Source organism: Onychomys torridus, chromosome 18 (assembly GCF_903995425.1).
Source record: "Onychomys torridus chromosome 18, mOncTor1.1, whole genome shotgun sequence".
Taxonomy (NCBI): domain Eukaryota; kingdom Metazoa; phylum Chordata; class Mammalia; order Rodentia; family Cricetidae; genus Onychomys; species Onychomys torridus.
The window spans coordinates 13,913,870-13,940,847 of record NC_050460.1 but is presented as its reverse complement, the minus strand read 5'-3'; the positions used below and the strand labels follow the sequence as shown (position 1 = coordinate 13,940,847).

At 38.9% G+C, this 26,978-nt stretch overlaps 2 pseudogenes; both read right to left on the bottom strand.

The window, feature by feature from the left end:
- Positions 1 to 2,499: 2,499 nt before the first annotated feature.
- On the bottom strand, positions 2,500 to 3,345 carry LOC118570076 (annotated as a pseudogene).
- A 21,870-nt stretch (positions 3,346 to 25,215) lies between these two features.
- Positions 25,216 to 26,064, bottom strand: LOC118569997 (annotated as a pseudogene).
- Between the last annotated feature and the right edge of the window lie 914 nt (positions 26,065 to 26,978).

Here is a 26,978-nt window from a genome sequence, read left to right as displayed (position 1 = left end):
TCTTGACACAAGGGAACATGAGAATTGGGCCATGGTGATAACAATTGGGGGAAAAAAAACAATTTTACAACTTTTTGAGATTATAATTGAATTGCAACATTTCTCCCTTCCCTTTCCATCCTCTAAACACTCCCATACGACCCCTCCCCACTCTTTCATAAATCTGTGACCTATTGCTTTACTAATTGTAATTCCGTGCATATATGAATGTTCGTAAATACCCTGTTCAGTCAGTACAACGCTACCTGTATGCATGATTTGACCATCTGGCACTGAACAAATGAACTGGTGTACTCTTCCTGAGGAAAGCCACCTCTCCCACTCCCAGCTTTCCTCAGTTGCCCACACTTCTTTGTGCAGTACTGAAGCCTTGTGGACTCTTCTCCATCCAGTTAGCCACGTTCACTGGTATCATTCTTGTTCAGTACGTGTTTGGGAAGACGTGTTGTTAAGCCATTAGAAATGTAGCTTCTGGTATTACTAAAGGACACAAGTTCACAGCAAATACCCCAAAACCTCTGGCTCTTAGAACCCTTCCGGATACCTCTTCCTCAGTGTTCTCTGAGCATTAGGTATGGGAGTGGTTTGTAGATGTCTCCATGGGGACTGGGCTGAGTCTGTTTTTTGATTGGCTGTGGTTCTCTTTAGTGCTCTCCATCTGTTTAAAAGAGAAGTTTCCTTTATAAGGAGTGAAAACTACACATATCTGTGGATATAAGGGCATCTATTCATAGATAATTCTCAGGAATGATGCTGGCTTAGTAAATTAGTGCTGTAGATTCTTCTCCGATAACCATGACTTCACTAGCTTTCAATAGTTAGCTAGGTTTCCAGTATCAGTCATCTAACTGGAGTCAAGAGATACAAGAGGAGATGCTTCCAATGTCAAATCCTGCACTATGAGATTTTTAGCTAGAATATATGTAAACTTTTGCGGGAAAAGTCTTATCATATTTAGCACACAGATACTGGATCTTTGTTTCATTGTGTACTATACATACATTTATGCTTACTAAACTTTCGGTAGCTGATTTCTGAGTGAATGATTGATTTTAAAGTTTCTTTTAAATGCATTTATTTTAATGAACAGGATGTGTTCACAAACACGTTAGTCTTTATTTATCTCCCAAGGGTTTTCTGGGATGGCTTCAATTTAAAATACTCTATCATGTGTTAGACCAATGTGTCTTGATTCTTGTTTCAGGAGAAAAGTCACTGCAGATCATTTCCTGCTCTGCTAAAAAGCTTAAGCAGAAAGAGAACAATTTATGGAAATAGGAGAGAGATGAGCAGAAGCGGCCAACTGGCAGCATGTTTGGGGCTTGCATGCAAATCAAGTTCCTCTGTGCTTTCCAACATATCGCAAATTCTTTTGAAACTATATTTAAAGCTGGATAGCAACTCTATATGAAGTCATCAGTGGTATAAATACAGACAGCACTGTGTAGGGTAGAGCAATGCCAGGGATTGACAGGACCAACAGATAAAACCAAAGCAATTAAGTTTCCATAAACAGTTGACGTGGTGTTGAATCAACATTCTTCTTTGTAAACAGCAGTGTAGCAAGAAATAAATGACAATCATACATTTCCAATATTCAAACCAGGCTGGTTTCTTGAAGAAACAGAATTCTTTTCCAGTTTTCTGCTTTCAACATGGACAAATAAGTTCCACAGTAATCTGTACACAAGTAGTCAAGCAAAGTTCCTTGTCTACAAAGGTTCAAACAACTTTTAGATTGCTTTTGACACTTTTTCAACTTATTATCATTTCCCCAAACTCTTCTGGCTACAGGTTAGGAAGCTTTCCTAGATACCTAGTTTTCATGTCTTGCAGACTGTTTTCTAGGGATTCATTACAAATTCCTTATCAAGGACAGAAAATTCTGTTCTCTAAGCTTCAGTTTTTCTCCTAACTTTTCTTTAACTCTCATGTGAGCACAGAATAACTCTTTACTACTCTAGAAACTCAAGTGACCATTCTTTTAAAAAGATAGGAGGAAACATTTTTATTAAATAATGTTTTCAAATCTACAATGGAAAATATATTAAAAAGCCATGAGAGAAAGCCTTCCATATAATTTTATGCAGAGTGGTATATATATATATCAACAAATATATATTTGTATATCTATATATAAATATGAAAAAAATATACTTAATAGTTATTAGATGTTAGGTAAAACCTGTAGGTATTAGAAAGAAGATGGATAGAGAGATGATCTATAGATAGATTATAGATAGATAGATAGATAGATAGATAGATAGATAGAGATAGATAAAGTCATATAATCATTATTCTGACTTCTATGTCCCTTTCCAAAGTGTCTCTGATTTTAATCATATGCATATCAAATTATGCATTGGCAAAAGAGAGTAAATAGGAGAATCTCCCTAATATTCACTTGAGATACAATTTTATTTTATTTTATTTTTTGAAACACAGGAAGTTGTTTAATTAGGTTGCTAGCAATTTAGAAAACCGGTTTGTGAGGATACATCAAAAGTTCGTCAGAGAGAACTGAGATCGCAGGTGGCCCTGCAGCTGAGGAACAGCTTTGATCTTTGGCAAAATCTGCCAGTCCACAGCTTTCTGATCAGCCTTTCGCTGCTCTGTAATCTCGTATTTCTCATTCTCAGAGTCGAAGATCACCCTCTCCTGGTGCCTGGGCTTGTGCAGCTGCTTCTTCTTGAAGTAAGCATCAGTCAGGTGTTTGGGGATTTTAAACTTGCTGATATCAACTTTTGCAGAGGTGGCGATGACAAATTTCTGGTGTGTTCTTCGCAGAGGAACACTGTTGAGGGCAAGAGGTCCAATCACAAGTAGCCAGCCACTGGCCAGCTGCTTCAGGAAAATCACTCTCTTGCCCTTGTGGCGCCCGGTGAGGATGATCAGGATGGTCCCAGGAGTGATGCTGGCCGGAAGCCTTCTTACGTGCTGACTGAAGGGCTTTTTGCCATGGCTCAGCAGCTTCCAAGGCACATCTTCAGTAGGATAATGCGTGGGCATTTTTCGTAGCTTCACCAGCCGGGTACCGCCGTTCTTGTCACCACTACCCGGTTTTGTGACAGTAGCAAAGACCTCTTTTTTCTTCTTCTTTTCAACCTTGGTTTTTGCAGCTGACTACTTTCTTTTGTACAAGGCCTTTCTGGAATACATAGCAGATTGGGAGTACCTGCCAATTCCTCTAACCAGGACAGGATTCTGGCTGCAGTGGGGCTTCCCCTTCTTGGTCATTTTAACCTTAGGGTCACCCTTTTTGGCGGTTCCGGCATCACCGCCAGCCTTCTTGGCCGCAGGTTTCTTCTCTTTTGTGTCAGGCTTTTTGTCCTTTTCACCCGCCATCTGGCAAGATAGAAAAGAGAACCACAGTTTTATTTTGTATGCATTTAGAATCAGCTCAAACAACTCCTAACTCCCTCCTTTGATGTTTCTGAAATAATAAGAGAAATGAAAAGCAACTGTAAGAGAAATTCAAAGCATTAATCCTAGAGTGAGTTTTCTATTTTCATATGTGGTTTCTGTCTGTTGGCAAGAGTTGTCATTCTTTGCTTCACAAAGCTCTGTTTACTTCTTCCCACAAACTCTAGCAACATCTGGATACTTGGTGTTCATTTATTGAACATTCAGTACAAACCTACTTAATATTTCCAGAATTCTCAAGGAGGTTTGTTATTTCTATATACTTCTGATTGTAGCTCTGTCAAAATCTTATCTTCTTGTAGATGTTTTTTCTGTAATCACTGAGATTCATATGAGTGTGGTCTAGCTTTTCTTACATTCTTGGAACCTCTCAACCTGCCTGTAGCAATATAGTATCATCACATAAATGCACTGCACTATAATACATTAGACACTAAAGAACAATCTCTGTAGATTCAATAGTTTGTGTATTTTTTTATTCTAAGCAGCCAGACATGCAGAAATAGAAACACTTCATTTAATAAAAGACTGGACAAATGACTCAGTAGGTAAAGTCCTTGCCAGACAAAGCAGGAGCATAGTTCAATCTGATTACCAACACCCAAATAAAAACATGGAACAGTGGGCACACTCTTTTAATCCTTGCACTGGGGATATGGAGACAAGAGGACTCCCAGAAATTGCTGGCCAGATAGTATAGACAGTGAGAAAATCCATCCAAAAAATGAGGTTTTGAGTTATTGAGGAAGATGTCCTACATTGACTATTGATCTCTGACTTCCACACACAAGTAAACATATGCACACATGTGCACACATACATGAGCATACATATTCATACAACACACACATACACACATTTCAATAAATAACTTTTGGTTTTTTGAGACAGGTTTTCACTGTGTAGCTTTGGAGCCTGTATAAATAATTTTTTGTGTTAGAGAATTAAATAACACTGACAAAGTACTTTCATTTTTGTTACTACTACTGAATTGTTCAGGAAACTTGCTGTTTATCTTTGATTCTACCAAGTCCTGCAGCTAAGTTTTACAAATTGTTCTCAGTATAAGAACTTAACACTGGTAAAATATCTTGGTTTTGTTATCTAGGTCACCGCACATTATAGAAACATAGCCATCATCAAACTTGTCAATCTACAGATTGTAATCTAATTTGCTCTGAACAAGCTGTATTTATAAAGTACTTGTGCTTGCTGTCCCTTGATCTGCTGAAGTTTTTCCACTCTTACCAACTGCCTCATTGAGCAGAACTTTGTGAAGTGTCAGCTCAAACCTTTGTATACAATCCAGTCAGAGACCTGGTTCTTAGCAGCACACAGTCTTAAGAGCCTTGTGGACATGGGTAAGTTATACTCCATATTTTTAGTCCATTTAATAGTAAAGGAAATATATGTATAGCAATTCAGCAACACTGTTATAAAATAGACTGCATGCCAAAGTCTACTAAGGTTGATGTGCTCTAAAAGCAAGGTCCACCATTTCCAGCATTTTAAGAGTATTTATGATCAATGCATTCTTTACAAGATAATGTTACTTGTTGAATTCATTCTCATGAACTATTGGAGGAAGAGATTAGAAGAATGACTTGTCACATGGGACCAATTACTGCAAGTTATTAAAATCAGATAGTGCCAATTTGGACATCTTTACTTAAGTTTTAAGTTTTGCACATGTATATACTGTATGTTGAATATATTCCCCTCACACCTTCATTCCCTTCCCCTTCTCTCTCTTTTCTCCTTCAATTAGTCTCCTTGGTCACAATATGCATTTTATTCCTACCTGTGTGTCATATACCCCTATATGCTTTTATGTTTATATTAAATCAAGGTATCATAAGTGAGAGAAAATATGTGACATTTGTCCTTATGAGATTGTCTTAACTCACTTAAAATGATTATCTCCAGTTGAATCTATTGAAATCCATTGAATCCATGTGAAAGAAATGACTATGTTCATCTGTATGGATGAAAAAGATTTTTTTCTACATGTGTGCAGATTGAAGACACATAATATTTTTAGATATTACTCTGTTGTTAGACATTGAAGTAGATTCCATAATACAGCTATTGTGCATAATGCTACAATCAACACTGTTTTCCATGTGTCTCTGTGATGTGTTAACTTGGAGGTTGGGGAGGTAAAGACTTAGAAGTGGTACATTTGTGTCATGTGGTAAAACCCTTGTTAGATTTTTGAGACCCCTCTAGACTGACTTCCACAGATACTGGACTAGTTTGCATGCCCACCAGCAGTGAAAAGCATCCAACTAGGGATCAGTGGAGTCTGGACACCTTTTACTTCATCTGAATCTGTTTGAAGCTGCTGTCAAAACAACCAGCTAGCAGAAGAGCATAAGACTCCAACTGATAGTCTAGCACTTCCTTTCCATCTGCAGTTTACCTTGGGAACTCCCTAGGCATTGTGTGTATGATAAAGTGACCTACAGAAGAAATTGTGGACTTGGGGGAGGAGGGTTTTTTTTTGCTGTTCACACTCCTCTTAGTGGCTCTTTTGGTTGCCAGTCTCTGAACGTTCTTCGAATCTTCAGTGTCTTCATGTAGGATCTGGTATTCTATGAAATCACAACACTGTGTGATTCACTTGCCTCCACCATTCCTCAGCAGCGTCCCTCCTAGATGCCCTTCCTCCTTCTTCAGTCCCCTTGTGATTTTCCTCTCTGTTCCCCTTATGTTTCCTGTTCTGTGTGCCATTCTCCTGTGCTTCTTTTCTGTAAAGTATTACCTTCAGTATATATCCCATTATATGTGAGTGCATGTACATTTTTTCAGTGACCTTTAGTACAGAGTATAATGAAATCTATCTAATGCAAAAATTAAAAAAGGAAAAGCAAAAAGACAATAATTTATTTTAAAAGTTATGACTAGATACTCATATACAAAAATAAGTTTGGATTTATGTCAAACAAAATTAATCTATAATAAGTCATGCAGTATTCACTTTTAAATATATGGCACATAAAACATATTTTTTCTTTAAGACATGAGATGGAATTCAAATTCCTTATTTTTGTATTATATACTCCTGTGATCTTTTTCCTTATTCAATTTAAATTTGGGCTTTGTTATAAATCAGATGATAATATCTGTAAATTTATATATTATCCTCTAATATTCCCTTGATCATTTCTTTCTAAACTAATGTCACCAATCCTCTCCATGCCTCAGTATTTTAATAAATTTTAATAACTAGAAGTATAAATTTTCAAGCTTTGCTATTCTTCAATGTTTTATCAAGTTTGGCTCAATCTCCAGAAAAAAAATACTTTCATGGTTTGTCTATTCAGATAACCAGCAATTATAGAACACACATGTACACAGAGACACACAGGCACAACATTAGCTACAGTAAGTAAAAATAAAACCAGACATCTGTTTTTAAAACTTTTGTTAAATAAACTATACAACTTAAAATGGGGCATTTATGCCACATGCCCTACTAAGGCTTAGAGATCACTGAAGAAGAGGGTGAAATAATCTTAGGAACGAAGGGTATTAGGTGACTACAAGAATATTGTTTTCTGGATACAGCAGGGCAGTTATAGATGTTAATTTACAATGATTATGACAGAATCCACTGCTGAGTCCTGCTCGACCTGTCGAATAGTTCTGAGGTGGGGAGTGTGGAATTTAGAAATGATAGCTATGAAATATAAACACAGATGAAAAAATAAAAACAAAAAAAGACAGAGAAACAGTATAGTTTTGGGAGGGCTCTGGGTCAATACCACAGACACCTGAGTTTATTACTCACAGCTTTCATATACCCAAAACAAGGAGGTCTAAAAGACCTCTCCCTTTCAAGAACATCACAATTCAAGGTAAAGTATAGGCAAGTGTAAACACCTCCTTAGTAGTCAAGACATCTGATAACCATGCCTTATAGCAAAACATCCTGTAATGAGGCCATGAGTTGTAAGATACCTGGTCACCTCACCTTTAACCAAACATCCTATTGCACAGTCTTTCAGGGAAAACAAGCTTGGACTCTCCAACCTTGAGTCAAGATGAAAACATGCCACAAGTTGGGGTCTCTGTGCGCCCCTACAGTGCATAAGACCTAGGTACTAGCAGCGTTCAAGCCAGACAAAATCCCAACATGGAGAAGGAAAGGGAGCACATAGTCCAAGCCATTGTTTAGCTGTTGGCAAATGATTGCTGCTGGGAAAGGGAGAGTCAGTTTTCCTTAAGGATGTGATCCCTGGTGGGTTTAGTGGAAGATCCCATATCCAAGAGGATATGGCAACACAAATTGTACTTTATGATGTTAGGATACAAATAGACAAAAAACAAACAAACAAACAGGGCACAGATTTGTGTAGTTAGGGAAGAGACTGGGTGAATCTGGGAAGTTGAGGAAGGAGGTAAATATGATTGAAATATCTTGTACGAAATCCTCAGAGAACTAATAAAATTAGCAAAAGGAGATCAAGAATAAACCACAAAATACTAAAAACCCCTCTGATCTATTTTTGCAAACTTATCAAAACTATAGATAATTCATACAAAACACTAAGAAAAGTACATTCAAGTAATTATAACAACAGACAAAACATTGAGCAAAGACTATACAAAAGATGGTGCCTGATAAAAATATTAAAATGTACTCAGTATTATTAGTGGTGGGACAAATGCAACATTATATACAAACATAAAAGATAACAATGGAAGTTTTGAAGAAGCAAGAATGAATAGTGGGTGAGGATAAAGTCATGAACTGCCTTTTAAAAAGCATGAATTTACTAAGGTGGAGGAGGAGGAGGAGGAGGAGGAGGAGAAGGAGGAGGAGGAGGAGGAGGAGAAGAAGGAGGAGTAGGAGGAAGAGGAGGAGGAGGAGGAGGAGGAGAAGGAGAAGGAGAAGGAGAAGAAGAAGAAGACGACTCTGGAAAGTCATTTGTTAAAATCTACTAAAGGAAAACAAAATATTTATAAACCCCAATATTTCCACTTTAGGGTATGCAGTGCATGACCCACAAGAAGGAAATATATAAATAGTTTACACTAAAAAATATAAGGATATAAAATGTTCATAAAAACTATTTCTAAAATTCAAACAAAAAAATCAAAGTATCTATGAATGATAAAATGGATACATTATATGATAGATTCATTTTAAACTGCTACATAGCTATTAACAAACACAATCTTCCCCATATGCACCATGAATGATTCATCTAGGCATAGTAGTTAGTAGAGAAGGTAGCACTGAAATTATGTATGCCAACAGTAGGAAGGGCAACTATTGATGAACACAACTCACAGCCATGAAGATCAAGATGCTGTTTTCTTTGGGGGCTGTAGAAATAATGGAGCATGAGGAACCTACATGGGTATGGGAAAGACAAGGTGTGTGTATTGATTGTTGTAGAGGTAATATGGGTGTACACATGTACAACATGATCAAGCTGGGACCCTGAGATTTGACTGTTTTCCCATAGTCTGCTGAATGTAGGGGTTAACATATTCATCCAGGCAAAGAAGATCAAATGTGGAAAGTAGGCTTCTGGTACAGTCTGTTCTTACCTGCTAGTCAAGGCAAGGAAGAGCCTGTTCTTCATTTAAGCTGATTATGATAAGCCATGGTCTAACAATTCCTGGCTGAGAAAGTGTTCCCAAAGCTTTGCCACAAGGCACTGCTTGATCCTCCTCAACCTTTTCCCACATCCTTGATCTTTCCTCCCACTAGATATTAACTTTTTGTTTATGGCCCATCTTTCCAAGTTTAAAGTTAGGATAATAAGTTATACTGTCAGTTTTTCAAGTTTGGAGCATTATTATCTATTTTTTTAAAAGTATTGACTGAAAACTGCACATTTTTGGTAAAATAATTGTGTTCAAAAGAAAATGATGAGTTTGATCTCCTTTGTCTCTGTTTTAATTGAGTCCAGACAACTAGTTGGCATTGCAGATAAAAGGTCAATTTTGTTTTGAGATTTGCAGCCTGTGGTCAATGGAGAATCATGCAACATACCCTGGATGCTCAGCCATGGCTGGTCCCTGGGGTACAGCATGTTACTAAAGTAACCATAATCCTATCAGAAACCGGTTGTGCCATGGTCACTTTCCAAAGTTCTGGATAAGTGTTTCTGCGGGTTCTCTCTGGTTTTCACAAATACTAGATCTCAGGCCTATCCCATAGCATTCAATCCTATGTGTGTTGCCTAAAACAAGGATTTTCCCATTCACTTCTGACAGATATCTTTGTATCTAAATATGCATATTTCAGTTAATCTTTATGTGAAAGTACATGTTTTCGAAAACCCTCTCATTATTAATTAAAGACAATTTATAGAATATGATATGCCTTCACATTTAGGTTAAATGACAAGCTAGCAGATTGTAGCATTCTGTGCTAGAATATGCCCATCTGGGTTAGATGTCAGTTAAGGATTTTGGTTGTTTCTTTGGTTCAGGCTGCTCCTCTCAGCTGAGTGGGTGTGTTTGCAGTTTTCAGTAGACCTTGGTTGTAGTAAAGTTGTCATGTCATTTTTTATCTCTTCAAGTAGTATTCTAGGCACCAGGCTCTATCTCCAGTCTGTCTCTGTGGGCTGAGTGCAGCAATGGCTACTAGCTAGATATTAGTACATTCGGATGATAGAGTAGCAGGTAACTATGAAACAGATACTTGTTAAGTGTTGATTGATTTAAGGAATAAAGGGCCCTTGTGTATATTATCAGGTTAGTTATTGTAGGCATGAGTAGAAAAGCAAAGGAGAGTAGGTGAGCAGTCACGGTGAGACTAGACATTAGTGTCACATGGTCAGAGGGGAAGCAAAGCAAGAGGGCAGACATGGGGATAGGAATAACAGGAGGAAGGGAAAAATGGGGTAGTAACAAACTAAAAAGAGGAGAAGAAGATAGGTATTTGATATCAGAAACCAAGTCTGTCTTTAGGCTTTGGGGGATGTAATGGTAAGAGGAATGGGCATGGGAAAGGGAAACAAAAGAAAGAAAGAAAGAAAAAGCAAAGGAGAAAGAACCGGAGCTAGAGAGAGAATGAGAGAGAGTAAAGATGTAAAGAGTTCAAGACAGTGTTGTTGTGCTTCGCTGACCAACGGTACTATAGAGATAAGAAGCAGCTGTTTGGGGCAGAGCTGGGTGCGACTATAAGATAATAAAACAGCTGCCTGGAAGCTGTTCCTCTTCTTACAAGCTCTGTTCCATTGTCTCGCTGGCCTGGTCTGAGCTATGCTCTGTGCTGACTGCTACTGGCCCTCCTTTTGTCTTGTGGACCAGCTCTTCTTATGTGTGATGACTATTGTACATGGTTGACTGTGAGGATGTGTTAAACACTGGAGGAAACGGAGATGGAGGGAGTGGAGTTGATGACAAAGGCAGAACAAGATTAGACAGTTTGATTTATAAAACATCCCTCATGTTAGGCATGCCATCAGTGGACATGGGACATCTGAGAGCAACGACTGAACAGCCACATGGCTGTGGAAGTAAGCAAGAATGCTCCTCTTTACCCTTTAAATCTTCAAAGAGTGATTAAGTTTTTAAAAATAGAAATCTCTGTAAAGGATAACTAGTATGTTTTCATAAATATACTTGCAGGTTGTTAGGAAAAAAAGGGCCACCACACCTTAAAAGCATATACTCATTAATATCTTATAATTAACTAACTGTATCAAATAAGAGTAGATATCCATTAGTACTGATTTAAGACACAAAGACAATTATCCTTAGCAAGGCAACAGAATTGTACAGCATATCTTTAAATTACACGCATACATTAATAGGAGCAGGATCACCTCCCCTCTGTGTAGTCTGCCAAACAAGGTAAGTCTGATGGACTCAGCTTGTGCTGTGTGACTGAAGTTGTCTCTTGACTTGTTTTCTTTTACAATTAAGCACCTTGGGGACTAATTTAAACCAATGAAGGTAACATGCAATCATCTCCTTTAGCTTTGGTCTGGTGGTGAGCAACCTAAATTCCATCTATACCCACAATTTCCTGCCAACACACAGCTGGGCATATTCAGAATCTGAGAGTCAAGAAGTTTACAATTTTGAGTGCATATCATCTGGACCAATTGTATTATTTTCTGAGTCCCCTTAGATAAGATATAATATTAAGCTTTATTCTTCGGTCTCACTTTACAAAAAGAAAAAAGAAAAAGAAAAAGAAAAAGAAAGAAAGAAGGAGAGAGAGAAGGAGGGAGGAAGGAAGAAAAATAAGAAAAAAGAAAAAGCAAGCAATGTAAGAGTGGATCAATGTTTCTTAGAAAATACTGTTCTGCACCTTAAGAATCATCTAAAATTCTGTTACTTGTCTTTCCAGTAATGGCAGTGAAATACTTCTTGTTATTTGCTGTTGCTGCTGCTGCTACTGTCTTTGTTCCTGTTCTGGCTGTCAGAGTATGTGGAGATTGTATGCTTTAGAACTATGTTTTAGATAAGGATATCAAACAATCCTTGGATGAAATAGTGTCATGTGTGCTTATGAGAAGGCTTTATCAGTTGCTCACCTGCTTCATGTAACAATGCAGCTAAAAAACATGTCCTGTTCTTAATAGAGCAAGGATGGAACCGAAAAATAGAAGAACTAAGTGAAATGTCAAAGTTAGATGATGCGGGGATAAAGTTGGGCTTTTACCTTAACTCCTTAGGCCCAAGCCTATTTCTAAATAATAAAAAGAAAAAAGAATAAAGACAGAGAGGCAGCAAAGGAAGAGAAAAAGAAACAGAGCAATGGAGAGAGGGAAATATTGAAAGCGAAGACAAGAACTACTTTACAATTTACCCATGTTTTCATGACTAAATGTGTCGCACCCGCCTCGACCAGCAAGGAAGACGCGACACCGGGATCCTTCTCATTACAGTTTATTCAGACCTTTTATTAATTGCATTGTGTCTCTCTTGCTGGGGCAAGCCTCTCCCAGCACCTAAGTAGGGCTGGGCTGCCAACCCCAAACAGCCACGTGGGCACTGTCCACAGGTTCACGCATATGCCAGCAACACACGAATCCAGCCACAGCCAAATAAGGAACTGTTTACCATAAAGAGTGTTTGCCATGGGGAAGGCAGAGGGTAGAAGCCAGAGCCATCTTTAGGGTGCGGCTACACATGGCTCTCTACAGTTTCCCCCTTTTTGTTTTACAAAGCAACAGGCAAGAGTAGAGGTCTGATCTCTGCTAAAATGGAACATGTACTAATGTTTGTCCAGGAGTCGTCCACCCAGAGAACACTAGACCCGTCCGATACCCTTTCCACAGAGGTGGGAGTTAGGGTACCAACCCACATGCAATCAGACTTGCTCTTCTTGAGGTCAGCGTATCATAACCTCAAGTGCAGTGCGCAGGCCTCGCATCCTGTGCCTAAATATCTTTTAAAGTAGCCAACCAGGCTTGGGGGGACTGCCCTGCATCAATGGCCATAAAGGCTTGGACAATCATGGCTGCATGGCGACGCTGTGAGATCCTAATGCGACAAATGCACCACAAGCATACTAGGGAGGTGAGCACCAGTAAACCTACTAGGGCTCCTATTCCCGCCCACTCCTTCATGTGGCCCATGGCTGTAGCAATCCAGGAAGACAATCCCTCCACCAGTCCGGTATCCACTCGGGTCGAATTCACGGTGACAATAGCCACTCTCAGCTGGTCCATCAGGTTATCAAACTCTCCAGTCCAATTACCTAAAAGATAACTAGACAACTTTTTAGATAAATCTGTAGCAGAACAATTGGAAGCATCCAAATTCAAAAAATTCAGAGTAAATAATGCAAGAGAATGTCTGTCCTTAGGGGTATGGCCATAGCCTATTCCCCTTTTTTGTTTTTGAAGCAACTCCTTCAAGGAGCGATGAGCATGCTCCACAATGCCTTGACCTTGTGGATTATATGGTAGGCCATGTACAAGTTGCACATTCATCTGTTGACAGAAGGAAGTGAACTTCTGTCCGGTATATGCAGGACCATTGTCTGTCTTTAACTGTTGAGGCTTACCCGATGCTGCCCAAGCTTCTAAGCAATGAGCAATGACACGAGAGGATTTTTCTCCTGCCATTGGTGTGGCATGAATGATTCCAGAACAGGTATCAACAGATACATGTACATATTTGACACGTCCAAATTCAGAGATATGTGTAACATCCATTTGCCATATTTTTAGGGGGAGCAAATGACGAGGGTTAACTCCTAAGCTAGAAGGATGATGAAAAATGACACATTGGGAACAATCTAGTACCACCTTTCATGCCTCTGCACGTGAGATAGAAAACTTTTGTTGTAATGTCCTTGCATTAACATGAAATTCTTTGTGGAAAGCATGTGCTCGTTGTATGGCAGAAGCCACAAACATCCATTCCTGTCTAGTACACTGATCCACTATATCATTGCCTTTAGCCAATGGACCTGGCAGACTAGTATGTGCACGGATGTGTTGCACAAAAAAGGGATTTTTACGTTGCCAGATCAGTTTCTGTAATTGGCCAAACAATGAGCTAACTGGGCTAGAAGATTTGATGGGCCCTGCACATTCAAGGCTTTTCAAAGCATTAACAACATAACTAGAATCTGACACTAAATTAAATGCAAATGGACAAGCCTTGAAAACTTCAAAAACTATTGAAAGCTCCACCTGTTGAGGTGCACCTGGCAAGAATTGATGCTTTACAGGTTCATTAGAATCCACCATATAAGCACCACAGCCTGTCTTAGACCCATCTGTAAATATAACATTTCCTGGAATGGGCTTTGAAGCAGTTACTTTAGGGAAAACTACAGGATGTTCTTTAAAGAAAGTTAATAGTGGATGTTTAGGATAATGGCAATCTATGTGTCCTAGATAGGTACAATGCAGAATTGCCCAATCATCTATGGCAGCACATAATACCTTGACTTGAGTAGAATCATAAGGAACAACTAGCGTTTGTGGTGATGTCCCAAAATATTGTAAACATTGTTGAATACCCTGTTGCGCAAGTAAAGCTACAGCAGCAGGATAATACTCAATTGATTTTGCAGGTGAGATTTTAGTATAAATCCATAACAAGGGTCCTTTTTGCCATAAAATTCCCATAGGTTGTAACTGGGTAGGCAGAATGCACAGGGTAATATCCTCATTATTTTGCACTCTTTGAAGAAAAGCTCTTTGTAGTTTATCTTCTAATTTTGTTAAGGCCTCTCGGGCTGCATTGGTTAATTGCCTCAGTGAATCCAAGGCTGCATCTCCAATTAAAATATCATATAATGGTTTTAACTCATAATTGGCCATTCCTAAACTTCCTCTTATCCAATTTATATCTCCTAATAATTTTTGAAAATCATTCAGTGTGCAAAGATGATCCTTCCTTAACTCCACCTTTTGTGGCATGATATAATGTTTAGTTATTTTAGAGCCAAGATAATTGACAACTTTGCTCTGTTGCACCTTCTCAGGGGCAATACAGAGTCCCTTTTGCTTTAGCAGTTCTACAAGTGAGCTATATGCTTCTTGAAGAATGCTCTCTTCTTTAGCTGCTAACAGTATATCATCCATATAATGGAGGCATTTTAAGCCTGGAAAACGTGCTCTCAAAGGTTCTAAAGCAGTTGCTACAAATAATTGACACATTGTAGGACTGTTGGCCATGCCTTGTGGCAATACAACCCACTGATATCTTTTATCAGGTTCCTCATGATTAGTGGATGGTAAAGTGAAAGCGAATCTCTCACTGTCCTTGCTATTCAGTGGGATGGAAAAGAAGCAGTCCTTAATATCTACCACAATAATAGGCCAATTTTCAGGCAAGGCTGACAGCAATGGAAGACCACGCTGTACAGGTCCCATAATTCTCATTTGCTCATTTATCTAAGATCATGTAACAATCTCCATTTTCCTGATTTCTTCTTGATGACAAATATGGGTGTATTCCAGGGAGAAAGAGAGGGTTTAATGTGCCCTTTCTCTAATTGCTCTTTCACTAATTGATATGCAGCATGTAATTTCTCAGAGGAGAGTGGCCACTGAGGAACCCAAACTGGCTCCTCTGTTACCCAGGTTATGGGAATGCCCTCCTCAGCGGCCCCTAGGAAAAACCCAACCCTTGTTTGGGTTTCCTAGGTACTGTTTGTATTGGCTCCTTTTTGCCTTGTAAAAATTTTCCCAGGCCAAAATCAGGATGACACCCCATGTTTTTCATAACATTTTTAGATTCTTTGGAGTATTCATTACTTAACTGAAAGCCCATGGATTTCATAAGATCCCTCCCCCAGAAGAACACTGGAAGCTCAAGGACATAGGGTTGCATAACGCCAGAGTGACCTTCGGAATCTTGCCAATTTAACAAATTTGCACTAACATTTGGAACACTGGCATAACCCAGTCCCTGCAATGTTTGTGAGGAAGCCTGTATAGGCCAACCTCAAGGCCAATCTTTGCTAGCTATGATACTGCGATCTGCACCTGCGTTCTGCTCCAGTATCCAAATCTAGGTCTCTTCCCAATTTCTCCCAGGAAGGCACTGTGAGGCTTCCTGAAATTGCAAAACCCAAGGAGCAACTACATCACACTGTTCCAAAAACCGCTGTAGGGTGCTTTTTTTTTATTTTCAGTTTCTTAGAGAGAAGCAGCTCGTTAAGAGCCAAAAAAATTGGGTGCAAGGAGGAGGCACCCATGTTAGTATACTTTTTTTTTTTCTTTTCTCAATTTGAGAAGTTTCTCGGAGGTTTCTCAGAGCCTCTGCAGAATTGCTCCAGCCCTCCGGTTTCCCTGTTTGTTTTGTCTAATTACCGCTTTTATCACGGCTCTGGAATTACCCGTCTGCTTTTATCGTAGCTCTGCTATCCCGCTCTCCCTTCTAGAGGTGAGCGTTACCCGCTTTAGTCGCAGATCCCCAGTTTTTTCTGAGGACTTACTGGTATACCGCCTGACTGTAAATGAGTTCTGAATCCGGAGAGAGCCATGGTAATTGTCCCCGTACGTTCGTTTCTCCTTTTTCCCCCCCGTACAAGGCCACCACATGTCACGCCCGCCTCGACCAGCAAGGAAGACGTGACACCGGGATCCTTCTCATTACAGTTTATTCAGACCTTTGATTAATTGCATTGTGTCTCTCTCCCTGGGGCAAGCCTCTCCCAGCACCTAAGTAGGGCTGGGCTGCCAACCCCAAGCAGCCACGTGGGCACTGTCCACAGGTTCACGCATATGTCAGCAACACACAAATCCAGCCACAGCCAAATAAGGAACTGTTTACCATAAAGAGTGTTTGCCATGGGGAAGGCAGAGGGTAGAAGCCAGAGCCATCTTTAGGGTGCGGCTACACGCGGCTCTCTACATAAATGGAAGAAAATAACCAAGAAACACCGTTATAATCACACTTCCTCCCAAGTCACCATGAAGTCCATGGAGATATGTTATTTGTGATTCTGAGAATGTTACACATCAAAATTAAATATGAAATTGAAAGGTACAACTACAAAGATGTGTAAGAGACTCATCAGTGGAATAAGATGTCTAGATCTGATTGTAAAAATAAAACCTTTGGACTAGTAATATAGCTCAATGATAGAACACTTGCCTGTATGTGTGAAGTCCACAATTCAATCCACAGAACCACAAAAGAATGACAATGATGGTAATGAAAAATGATATAAATTAACGGTTACTTCAATAACCACAGAAGAAAAACACAATCCTCAGTGGTATAAGAGGTGGAGCAGTCTAAGAGTTTGTAATCAGTGAATGATATATAAGTCCTCTTTAGCAATCAAAATAACACAAGAAAAACAATATTTACCTTTATTTACTTTATCTAATATATGATGAGTTGAAATCAGTAGTTTTTATTTTAGGACTAGAATGTGCATTCACACACACACACATACACACACACACACACACACACACACACACACACACACACACACACGAGACACAGGGAGATGTTAAAAGTGAAAAAAATCACGTAATATTATTGTTGAAAGAATGTCATCTTCAGCTACTGGGGTGGTGGAATGGTATTAGTATAATGTCACTTCCTACACGATGTCCATGACACAATGACCCTCTAGAAAGCTGAATGCTGAGTTTCAAAGGCTTCTTCCTCCTTCCCTCTCATTCTCTGCACATTTCCCTCTCCCTCTAAATCAGAGGTAACACAAAGCAAAGTCTATGTTACAAAGAAACAAAGAAAGATGTATAGTCAGAAAACCATTGGCCGGGCAGTGGTGGCACACACCTTTAATCTCAGCACTCAGGAGGCAAGTGGATCTTTGTGAGTTCAAGGCCAGCCTGGTCTACAGAGTGAGATCCAGGAGAGGAACAAAGCTACACAGAGAAACCCTGTCTTTTAAAAACCAAAAAAAATAAAAGAAAGAAAGGAAGGAAGAAAGGAAGGAAGGAAGGAAGGAAGGAAGGAAGGAAGGAAGAAAGAAAGAAAGAAAAGAAAGAAAAGAAAGAAAAACATGTTTGCTTCTGTGATCCAGCAGTGTAGGATACAACACCTGAATCTGGAACACAATGGCAAGAAAGTATTGATATGACCTGATAAGACCCAGAGAACAATTCTCAAGCACCTAAGACCTCAGAGGTTTCCAGAAAGATACATGGGTAATATAGACCACTGAATTAATTAAAGAAATCTGAGGAAACATGATAAATTTGCTTCAGGAGGGTTCCTATTGCTGTGAAGAGACACCATGACCACAGTATAGCTGACATTTTTCTGTGTCCTGTCTGGCCTGTGGTCAGGACAAATCTCTCACCCACAGTCCCACAGCCTTTTATAAAATAATCACCACAGAAGCTTATATTAAGTAAAACTGGTTGGCCATTAGCTCAGACCTACCACTGACTAGCTCTTACACCTAAACTAACCCATTTCTCTTAATCTGTGTGACATCACATGTTCCATGGCTTTAACTGTGTGCCATTGCATGCTGCTCCCTGGACGGCAGGCTGACATCTCCTGACTCAGGCTTCCTCTCCCCAGAATTCTCCTTGTTTGTGTATCCACCTATACTTCCTTCCTACCTCCTGGCCAATCAGCATTTTATTTACCACCCAATCAGAGCAACACATTCACAGCATACAGCTCATCCCACAGCAACTCTTATGAGGGAAAACATGTGACTGGGGTGGCTTTACAGTTTCAGAGGTTTAGTCTGTTATTGTCATGGTGGGACATGGTGACATGCAGGAAGACACGGTGCTGGAGAGTTTCACTTCTTGAACTTCAGGCAACAGTAAGTGAACTGTGTCATTGGGCATAACTTGAGCATAGGAGACCTCAAAGCCCACTCCCACAGTGGCACACTTCCTCCAGCAATACCATATCTACTCCAACAAAGCCACACCACAACTCCTAATAGCGCCACTAGCTATAGACTTATGGAGGCCAATTACATCTAAAATACCATAGAGGATCAATTTTCACAGAAGTAAGTAAAACAAAATCAGGACAAAATGACAGTGCTTCATTGTTTTTCTTATAGAAGTTGGAAATGTCTAGAGGTGAACTAAAAGAGGCAAATGTTATATGTTTCAATAAATAAAATGATCAAGGGAATAAGGAGTACTTGAAAGGAGTCTGTGGATTCCAGGGAGTCTCCACACTTTTCTTTGGTGCAGACCAGAGCTGAAGGAGAGGAGAACACATCCTATGAGCATGCTCCTGAGAAAGGAGGCAGTGTCTGTACAGATATGGATTGCATAGAAATGCCTTCTCTTGACCCAAATGCTGTCTGTTTGGCCAAGGCACTTTCTGGATTCTGACCATTCCTAAATTTATCTCAAAGTTCCTGTGGTAGCACACAAGGAAACATAAACATACACCCTTCAAACTATTCAATGTTACTTTTGATAAGTGATTAAAAAAACTTCTGAAGTATGTGTATTATAAACCACATGTATAAAAAGATACCCTTTATGAAAACAAATGGTGACATAGACTAATTTGGAAAAAATTTTTTTCTTTCTTAATTAGTTACAAAATTAAAAGGTACAGTTTTATTTTTTAAAAAAGAGCATTGTATTATAAGCTTCAAGCTGAATTTGAATTCCACTTATGCTTTTCAATGCATGTACTTCATGTACTTGAAGACACTGGTGATTTTACCTAGAAACAAAAAAGACAGAGAGCTGAAATTTGACAAGAATGCTTAGTCACACTCTCAAAACACACTCTTAATTTGGATACTTGCACACATGCACACTTTGACAAGGACTGAATTGCACATGGTTTATCTGGAAAGTATAGGGACTGCTTTCAGTTGCTGTATGGAGAATGAACTAAGGCAGATAGTAAGTGGACAGGTGACATCAAACCACGACCCATAACAAGAACTTCTACTTCACTCTAAGTGTGGATCATACATTTGAAAGTCTCTAAAAACAACATAATTGATGTACTGTTTTCAAGACTAGAACTTAGGAATCCTTAAAAATATTAATAGTTCCTGAAAGCCGAACATTAGTGTTTATTCATTGTAAGTTCTATTTTCACATTACCTATAGATCTATATGTAATATACTTCATGTGACAAAAGTGCCACTTTGAAGACATGATATTAATTAATAATTTTCTGATAGCACTTCAAACTACACAGAGACCTCTATAATAAGCTGGTCACAGAATCACAAACCGACCCACAAAAAGAAATTGTCAGTGCACACAATGCTTTCAGAAGAAAAGTGTTCCCACCAGCCAAGAACATGCTGAAGATGGTAAGTCCAAAGAACATCAGCACCTCCTTGGCAGGGACACTGATGGTGCTCCCACCTTGTTATTTAGTCCCATGAACCATGATTATGCTGGATGTTTACTCATCACAACAAATCTATGATTTAACTGAAGAAGAAACTGAATCCAAGCTGATGTAAGTAACTTTTCCAGAGTCATGCTTCATACATGATAAAGTCACAGTTCTGACTCAGCCCAGCTGCACTCTCAGGTGCCTTCTGACATGTGACATTTATCTGAGAATCAGGATGTCCAAATTCAAAGCTAGTTGAGAACTACCTGCTCCCGAGATAAACAAATATTGAAAAAAAATCTAGTAGTGAATTTCACTGAATTCCATGGAAATTTAGGGACCTGGCCTTTTCATTGTAAATCTGGTGGGTTTTATCACGAGACAAATGTAGGGACCTTAGCCACCATCCATGGGCCCAGCATAGTCAAGAGTAAAGAAGTTTAGATATAGTGAAGGCCCTGGAACATCAGTTCTCAACCTGTGGGAAGTACATCAGATTTCATCCATATCAGATATTTATACCATGATTCATCACAGTAGCAAAAATGCAGTAGGAACAAAATAATTTTATGTTGGTGGTCACCACAACACAAAGAACAGTATTAAAGGGTCACAGCATTAGGAAGGATGAGAACCACTGCCCTAGAAGATGCTCCTAATTGACAATATCCTCTTGTAAATGATGAAAGAAAGCAATAAGAGAAAAAGGGAAATGTGGTTTTAGCAAATTTATTTTTGGACCACCTCTAAAATTTAACAATATTATTTAAGAAACATAACGTAAAAAACATCAGTTGTCACAGGTATCCACATTGGTGTTACTGTTAACAAATGTTCTTCAGCCAATCATGAGGGTTTATACCTGGACTCCCATCATTCAAGTAGACTCCCAGGCAGAGACAAGAAGGTCACTGTGAGTTCAAATCGAACCTAGGATATATAGTGTGCTCCAGAAAAGTGATTCTTATAATTTCCAAAATCAAGTTAATATATCTAATTCCCTAGTACAATTGTCTACATTTTAAAGAGCCTCAATAATGTAATCTATTTTATTCCAGTTCCTTAATGCAAGAGGGACATCCCCAGGGACCCTGATCTTAATTATCCTAAGTTATATTATCCAAACTCCTTTCTACCAGGTGAGCAAATCACTACAGCTAAGGCGGCCTCTGGATTGAGAAGTCTTATTGCAGATAGAAAGTTATTTTTATTCTTCTCTAGTTTCTTAGTTCTACACAGATATAAAAATTATCTTTCTTACTTGAAGTATGCCAAACTATTAATCATGATTTGAAGCTTGAAAGTCAACCCAGAGAGTAATTCTCTGAAACAACCATTAGATGGCAGTATATACACACACAGTAATCATTTTTCCCTAACCTTGACACAGATTGAGTTCCATTCAAAAGAGTGATGGCAATGTTGCTCCCTACCCTATTATTAAGTCCCGTGGACTTTGTGTATTCTAAAAATTTGCCCATCACAACAAACCCAAAACACAGAAGTAGAAGAAACTGCCATTACATTTTTAGAGAAGTTATCCAAAAGTCTGTGATTAAAATGAATACACTCTGTAATTGTGGTTGACAGTATGTCACATGTGGTGTGAGCAGACTGTGCAGACACTGCTTGGTGGATTTTCAGGATGTCACAGCTACTCCCACCCAGCTGTTTCCGAGCTGTATATAATAAAATGCTTCAACTCAGCATGTACTACCCTTACCCCAACCTCATGAAGAGTTCAGAGAATACTGGATAAATAGATTCAAGTTCTCTATTGTGTGATCCTTAAAAGCTTGTAAAGCCCCCACTTCCTCTTATCTCACATACAGAGGAAGTATTACTGCCCCTTTCAGTTGCTGTGAGGAAGAGTAGGAAGAATAGAATTAGTGACAAGTTTAGGGCTATCAGCTGTTCCTTCACTTTCATCATAATTTGAGGCAGAGCTTTGGGACTACTTAGATTCACAGAAATAAATTGCTTCCCAAGCACATACTGTGAGACTCACAATCTCACAAGTTTGTTGCAAACATCATCTCACTAAGTCTGTTGAATAAAGCTTTTGGCATGATGTAGACATCATCTATACAACAATGGAGACTCAACAAGCAAAAATGACATGCCTAGGGTTGTTCTTATTGGCTTCTCTGTTGCTGTGATAAACACTGACCAAAAGAAACAATCAAATCTGAGTTACTAAGACCCCAAAACTGTTGAGTATGTATATTGTTTTAAAATCTTAAAATCTTTGGATTATTTGTTACAGGAAGTAGGGAGAAAAGCAATTACACTAGAAAGATGGGTATACATTATATAATAAATAAATTTTAAGATAACATGAGAGAAAATTAAAAGACCATGGTTTTTAATATAGTCTATTCAAATTAAATTATAAAAATGACTGACTTTATTCTCTAGGTAGGATATGTTTAGGTTTGATAGGGTCTAAATTTCCTATGGACAGAATCAACTTCACCATCTAGAGAGACTTTGAAGCATAAGCAGACACTTTTTGAGTGCTAGTCAATTCCCAGTGAACTTTCATTAAAAAGAGTTCAGCCAGGGAGAAAGAAAATAAGACACAAGGATATCTCATCTTGGCACAAGGGAGCATGAGAATTGGGCCATGGTGATAACAACTGGGGGAAAAAAACAATTTTACAACTTTTTTGAGATTATAATTAAATTGCAACATTTCTCCCTTTCCTTTCCATCCTCTAAACACTCCCATACAACCCCTCCCCACTCTTTCATAAACCCGTGACTTCTTGCTTTACTAATTGTAATTCCATGCATATATGTTTGTTCGTAAATAACCTGTTCAGTCAGTACAGCGCTAACTGTATGCATGATTTGACCATCTGGCACTGAACAAATGAACTGGTGTACTCTTCCTGAGGAAAGCCACCTCTCCCACTCCCAGCTTTCCTCAGTTGCCCACACTTCTTTGTGCAGTACTGAAGCCTTGTGGACTCTTCTCCATCCAGTTAGCCACGTTCACTGGTGTCATTCTTGTTCAGTATGTGTTTGGGAAGACGTGTTGTTAAGCCATTAGAAATGTAGCTTCTGGTATTACTAAAGGACACAAGTTCACAGCAAATACCCAATATCCTCTGGCTCTTAGAATCCTTCGGATACCTCTTCCTCAGTGTTCTCTGAGCATTAGGTATGGGAGTGGTTTGTAGATGTCTCCATGGGGACTGGGCTAACTGAGTCTGTTTTTTGATTGGCTGTGGTTCTCTTTAGTGCTCTCCATCTGTTTAAAAGAGAAGTTTCCTTTATAAGGAGTGAAAACTACACATATCTGTGGATATAAGGGCATCTATTCATAGATAATTCTCAGGAATGATGCTGGCTTAGTAAATTAGTGCTGTAGATTCTTCTCCGATAACCATGATTCACTAGCTTTCAATAGTTAGCTAGGTTTCCAGTATCAGTCATCTAACTGGAGTCAAGAGATACAAGAGGAGATGCTTCCAATGTCAAATCCTGCACTATGAGATTTTTAGCTAGAATATATGTAAACTTTTGGGGAAAAGTCTTATCATATTCAGCACACAGATACTGGATCTTTGTTTCATTGTGTACTATACATACATTTATGCTTACTAAACTTTCGGTAGCTGATTTCTGAGTGAATGATTGATTTTAAAGTTTCTTTTAAATGCATTTATTTTAATGAACAGGATGTGTTCACAAACACGTTAGTCTTTATTTATCTCCCAAGGGTTTTCTGGGATGGCTTCAATTTAAAATACTCTATCATGTGTTAGACCAATGTGTCTTGATTCTTGTTTCAGGAGAAAAGTCACTGCAGATCATTTCCTGCTCTGCTAAAAAGCTTAAGCAGAAAGAGAACAATTTATGGAAATAGGAGAGAGATGAGCAGAAGCGGCCAACTGGCAGCATGTTTGGGGCTTGCATGCAAATCAAGTTCCTCTGTGCTTTCCAACATATCGCAAATTCTTTTGAAACTATATTTAAAGCTGGATAGCAACTCTATATGAAGTCATCAGTGGTATAAATACAGACAGCACTGTGTAGGGTAGAGCAATGCCAGGGATTGACAGGACCAACAGATAAAACCAAAGCAATTAAGTTTCCATAAACAGTTGACTTGGTGTTGAATCAACATTCTTCTTTGTAAACAGCAGTGTAGCAAGAAATAAATGACAATCATACATTTCCAATATTCAAACCAGGCTGGTTTCTTGAAGAAACAGAATTCTTTTCCAGTTTTCTGCTTTCAACATGGACAAATAAGTTCCACAGTAATCTGTACACAAGTAGTCAAGCAAAGTTCCTTGTCTACAAAGGTTCAAACAACTTTTAGATTGCTTTTGACACTTTTTCAACTTATTATCATTTCCCCAAACTCTTCTGGCTACAGGTTAGGAAGCTTTCCTAGATACCTAGTTTTCATGTCTTGCAGACTGTTTTCTAGGGATTCATTACAAATTCCTTATCAAGGACAGAAAATTCTGTTCTCTAAGCCTCAGTTTTTCTCCTAACTTTTCTTTAACTCTCATGTGAGCACAGAATAACTCTTTACTACTCTAGAAACTCAAGTGACCATACTTTTAAAAAGATAGGAGGAAACATTTTTATTAAATAATGTTTTCAAATCTACAATGGAAAATATATTAAAAAGCCATGAGAGAAAGCCTTCCATATAATTTTATGCAGAGTGGTATATATATATCAACAAATATATATTTGTATATCTATATATAAATATGAAAAAATATACTTAATAGTTATTAGATGTTAGGTAAAACCTGTAGGTATTAGAAAGAGGATGGAAAGAGAGATGATCTATAAATAGATTATAGATAGATAGATAGATAGATAGAGATAGATAAAGTCATATAATCATTATTCTGACTTCTATGTCCCTTTCCAAAGTGTCTCTGATTTTAATCATATGCATATCAAATTATGCATTGGCAAAAGAGAGTAAATAGGAGAATCTCCCTAATATTCACTTGAGATACAATTTTATTTTATTTTTTGAAACACATGAAGTAGTTTAATTAGGTTGCTAGCAATTTAGAAAACCGGTTTGTGAGGATACATCAAAAGTTCGTCAGAGAGAACTGAGATCGCAGGTGGCCCTGCAGCTGAGGAACAGCTTTGATCTTTGGCAAAATCTGCCAGTCCACAGCTTTCTGATCAGCCTTTCGCTGCTCTGTAATCTCGTATTTCTCATTCTCAGAGTCGAAGATCACCCCCTCCTGGTGCCTGGGCTTGTGCAGCTGCTTCTTCTTGAAGTAAGCATCAGTCAGGTGTTTGGGGATTTTAAACTTGCTGATATCAACTTTTGCAGAGGTGGCGATGACAAATTTCTGGTGTGTTCTTCGCAGAGGAACACTGTTGAGGGCAAGAGGTCCAGTCACAAGTAGCAAGCCACTGGCCAGCTGCTTCAGGAAAATCACTCTCTTGCCCTTGTGGCGCCCGGTGAGGAAGATCAGGATGGTCCCAGGAGGGATGCTGGCCGGAAGCCTTCTTACGTGCTGACTGAAGGGCTTTTTGCCATGGCTCAGCAGCTTCCAAGGCACATCTTCAGTAGGATAATGCGTGGGCATTTTTTGAAGCTTCACCAGCCGGGTACCGCCGTTCTTGTCACCACTACCCGGTTTTGTGACAGTAGCAAAGACCTTCTCTTTTTTCTTCTTCTTTTCAACCTTGGTTTTTGCAGCTGACTACTTTCTTTTGTACAAGGCCTTTCTGGAATACATAGCAGATTGGGAGTACCTGCCAATTCCTCTAACCAGGACAGGATTCTGGCTGCAGTGGGGCTTCCCCTTCTTGGTCATTTTAACCTTAGGGTCACCCTTTTTGGCGGTTCCGGCATCACCGCCAGCCTTCTTGGCCGCAGGTTTCTTCTCTTTTGTGTCAGGCTTTTTGTCCTTTTCACCCGCCATCTGGCAAGATGGGAAAGAGAACCACAGTTTTATTTTGTATGCATTTAGAATCAGCTCAAACAACTCCTAACTCCCTCCTTTGATGTTTCTGAAATAATAAGAGAAATGAAAAGCAACTGTAAGAGAAATTCAAAGCATTAATCCTAGAGTGAGTTTTCTATTTTCATATGTGGTTTCTGTCTGTTGGCAAGAGTTGTCATTCTTTGCTTCACAAAGCTCTGTTTACTTCTTCCCACAAACTCTAGCAACATCTGGATACTTGGTGTTCATTTATTGAACATTCAGTACACACCTACTTAATATTTCCAGAATTCTCAAGGAGGTTTGTTATTTCTATATACTTCTGATTGTAGCTCTGTCAAAAACTTATCTTCTTGTAGATGTTTTTTCTGTAATCACTGAGATTCATATGAGTGTGGTCTAGCTTTTTTTACATCTTGGAACCTCTCAACCTGCCTGTAGCAATATAGTATCATCACATAAATGCACTGCACTATAATACATTAGACACTAAAGAACAATCTCTGTAGATTCAATAGTTTGTGTATTTTTTATTCTAAGCAGCCAGACATGCAGAAATAGAAACACTTCATTTAATAAAAGACTGGACAAATGACTCAGTAGGTAAAGTCCTTGCCAGACAAAGCAGGAGCATAGTTCAATCTGATTACCAACACCCAAATAAAAACATGGAACAGTGGGCACACTCTTTTAATCCTTGCACTGGGGATATGGAGACAAGAGGACTCCCAGAAATTGCTGGCCAGATAGTATAGACAGTGAGAAAATCCATCCAAAAAATGAGGTTTTGAGTTATTGAGGAAGATGTCCTACATTGACTATTGATCTCTGACTTCCACACACAAGTAAACATAAATGCACACATGTGCACACATACATGAGCATACATATTC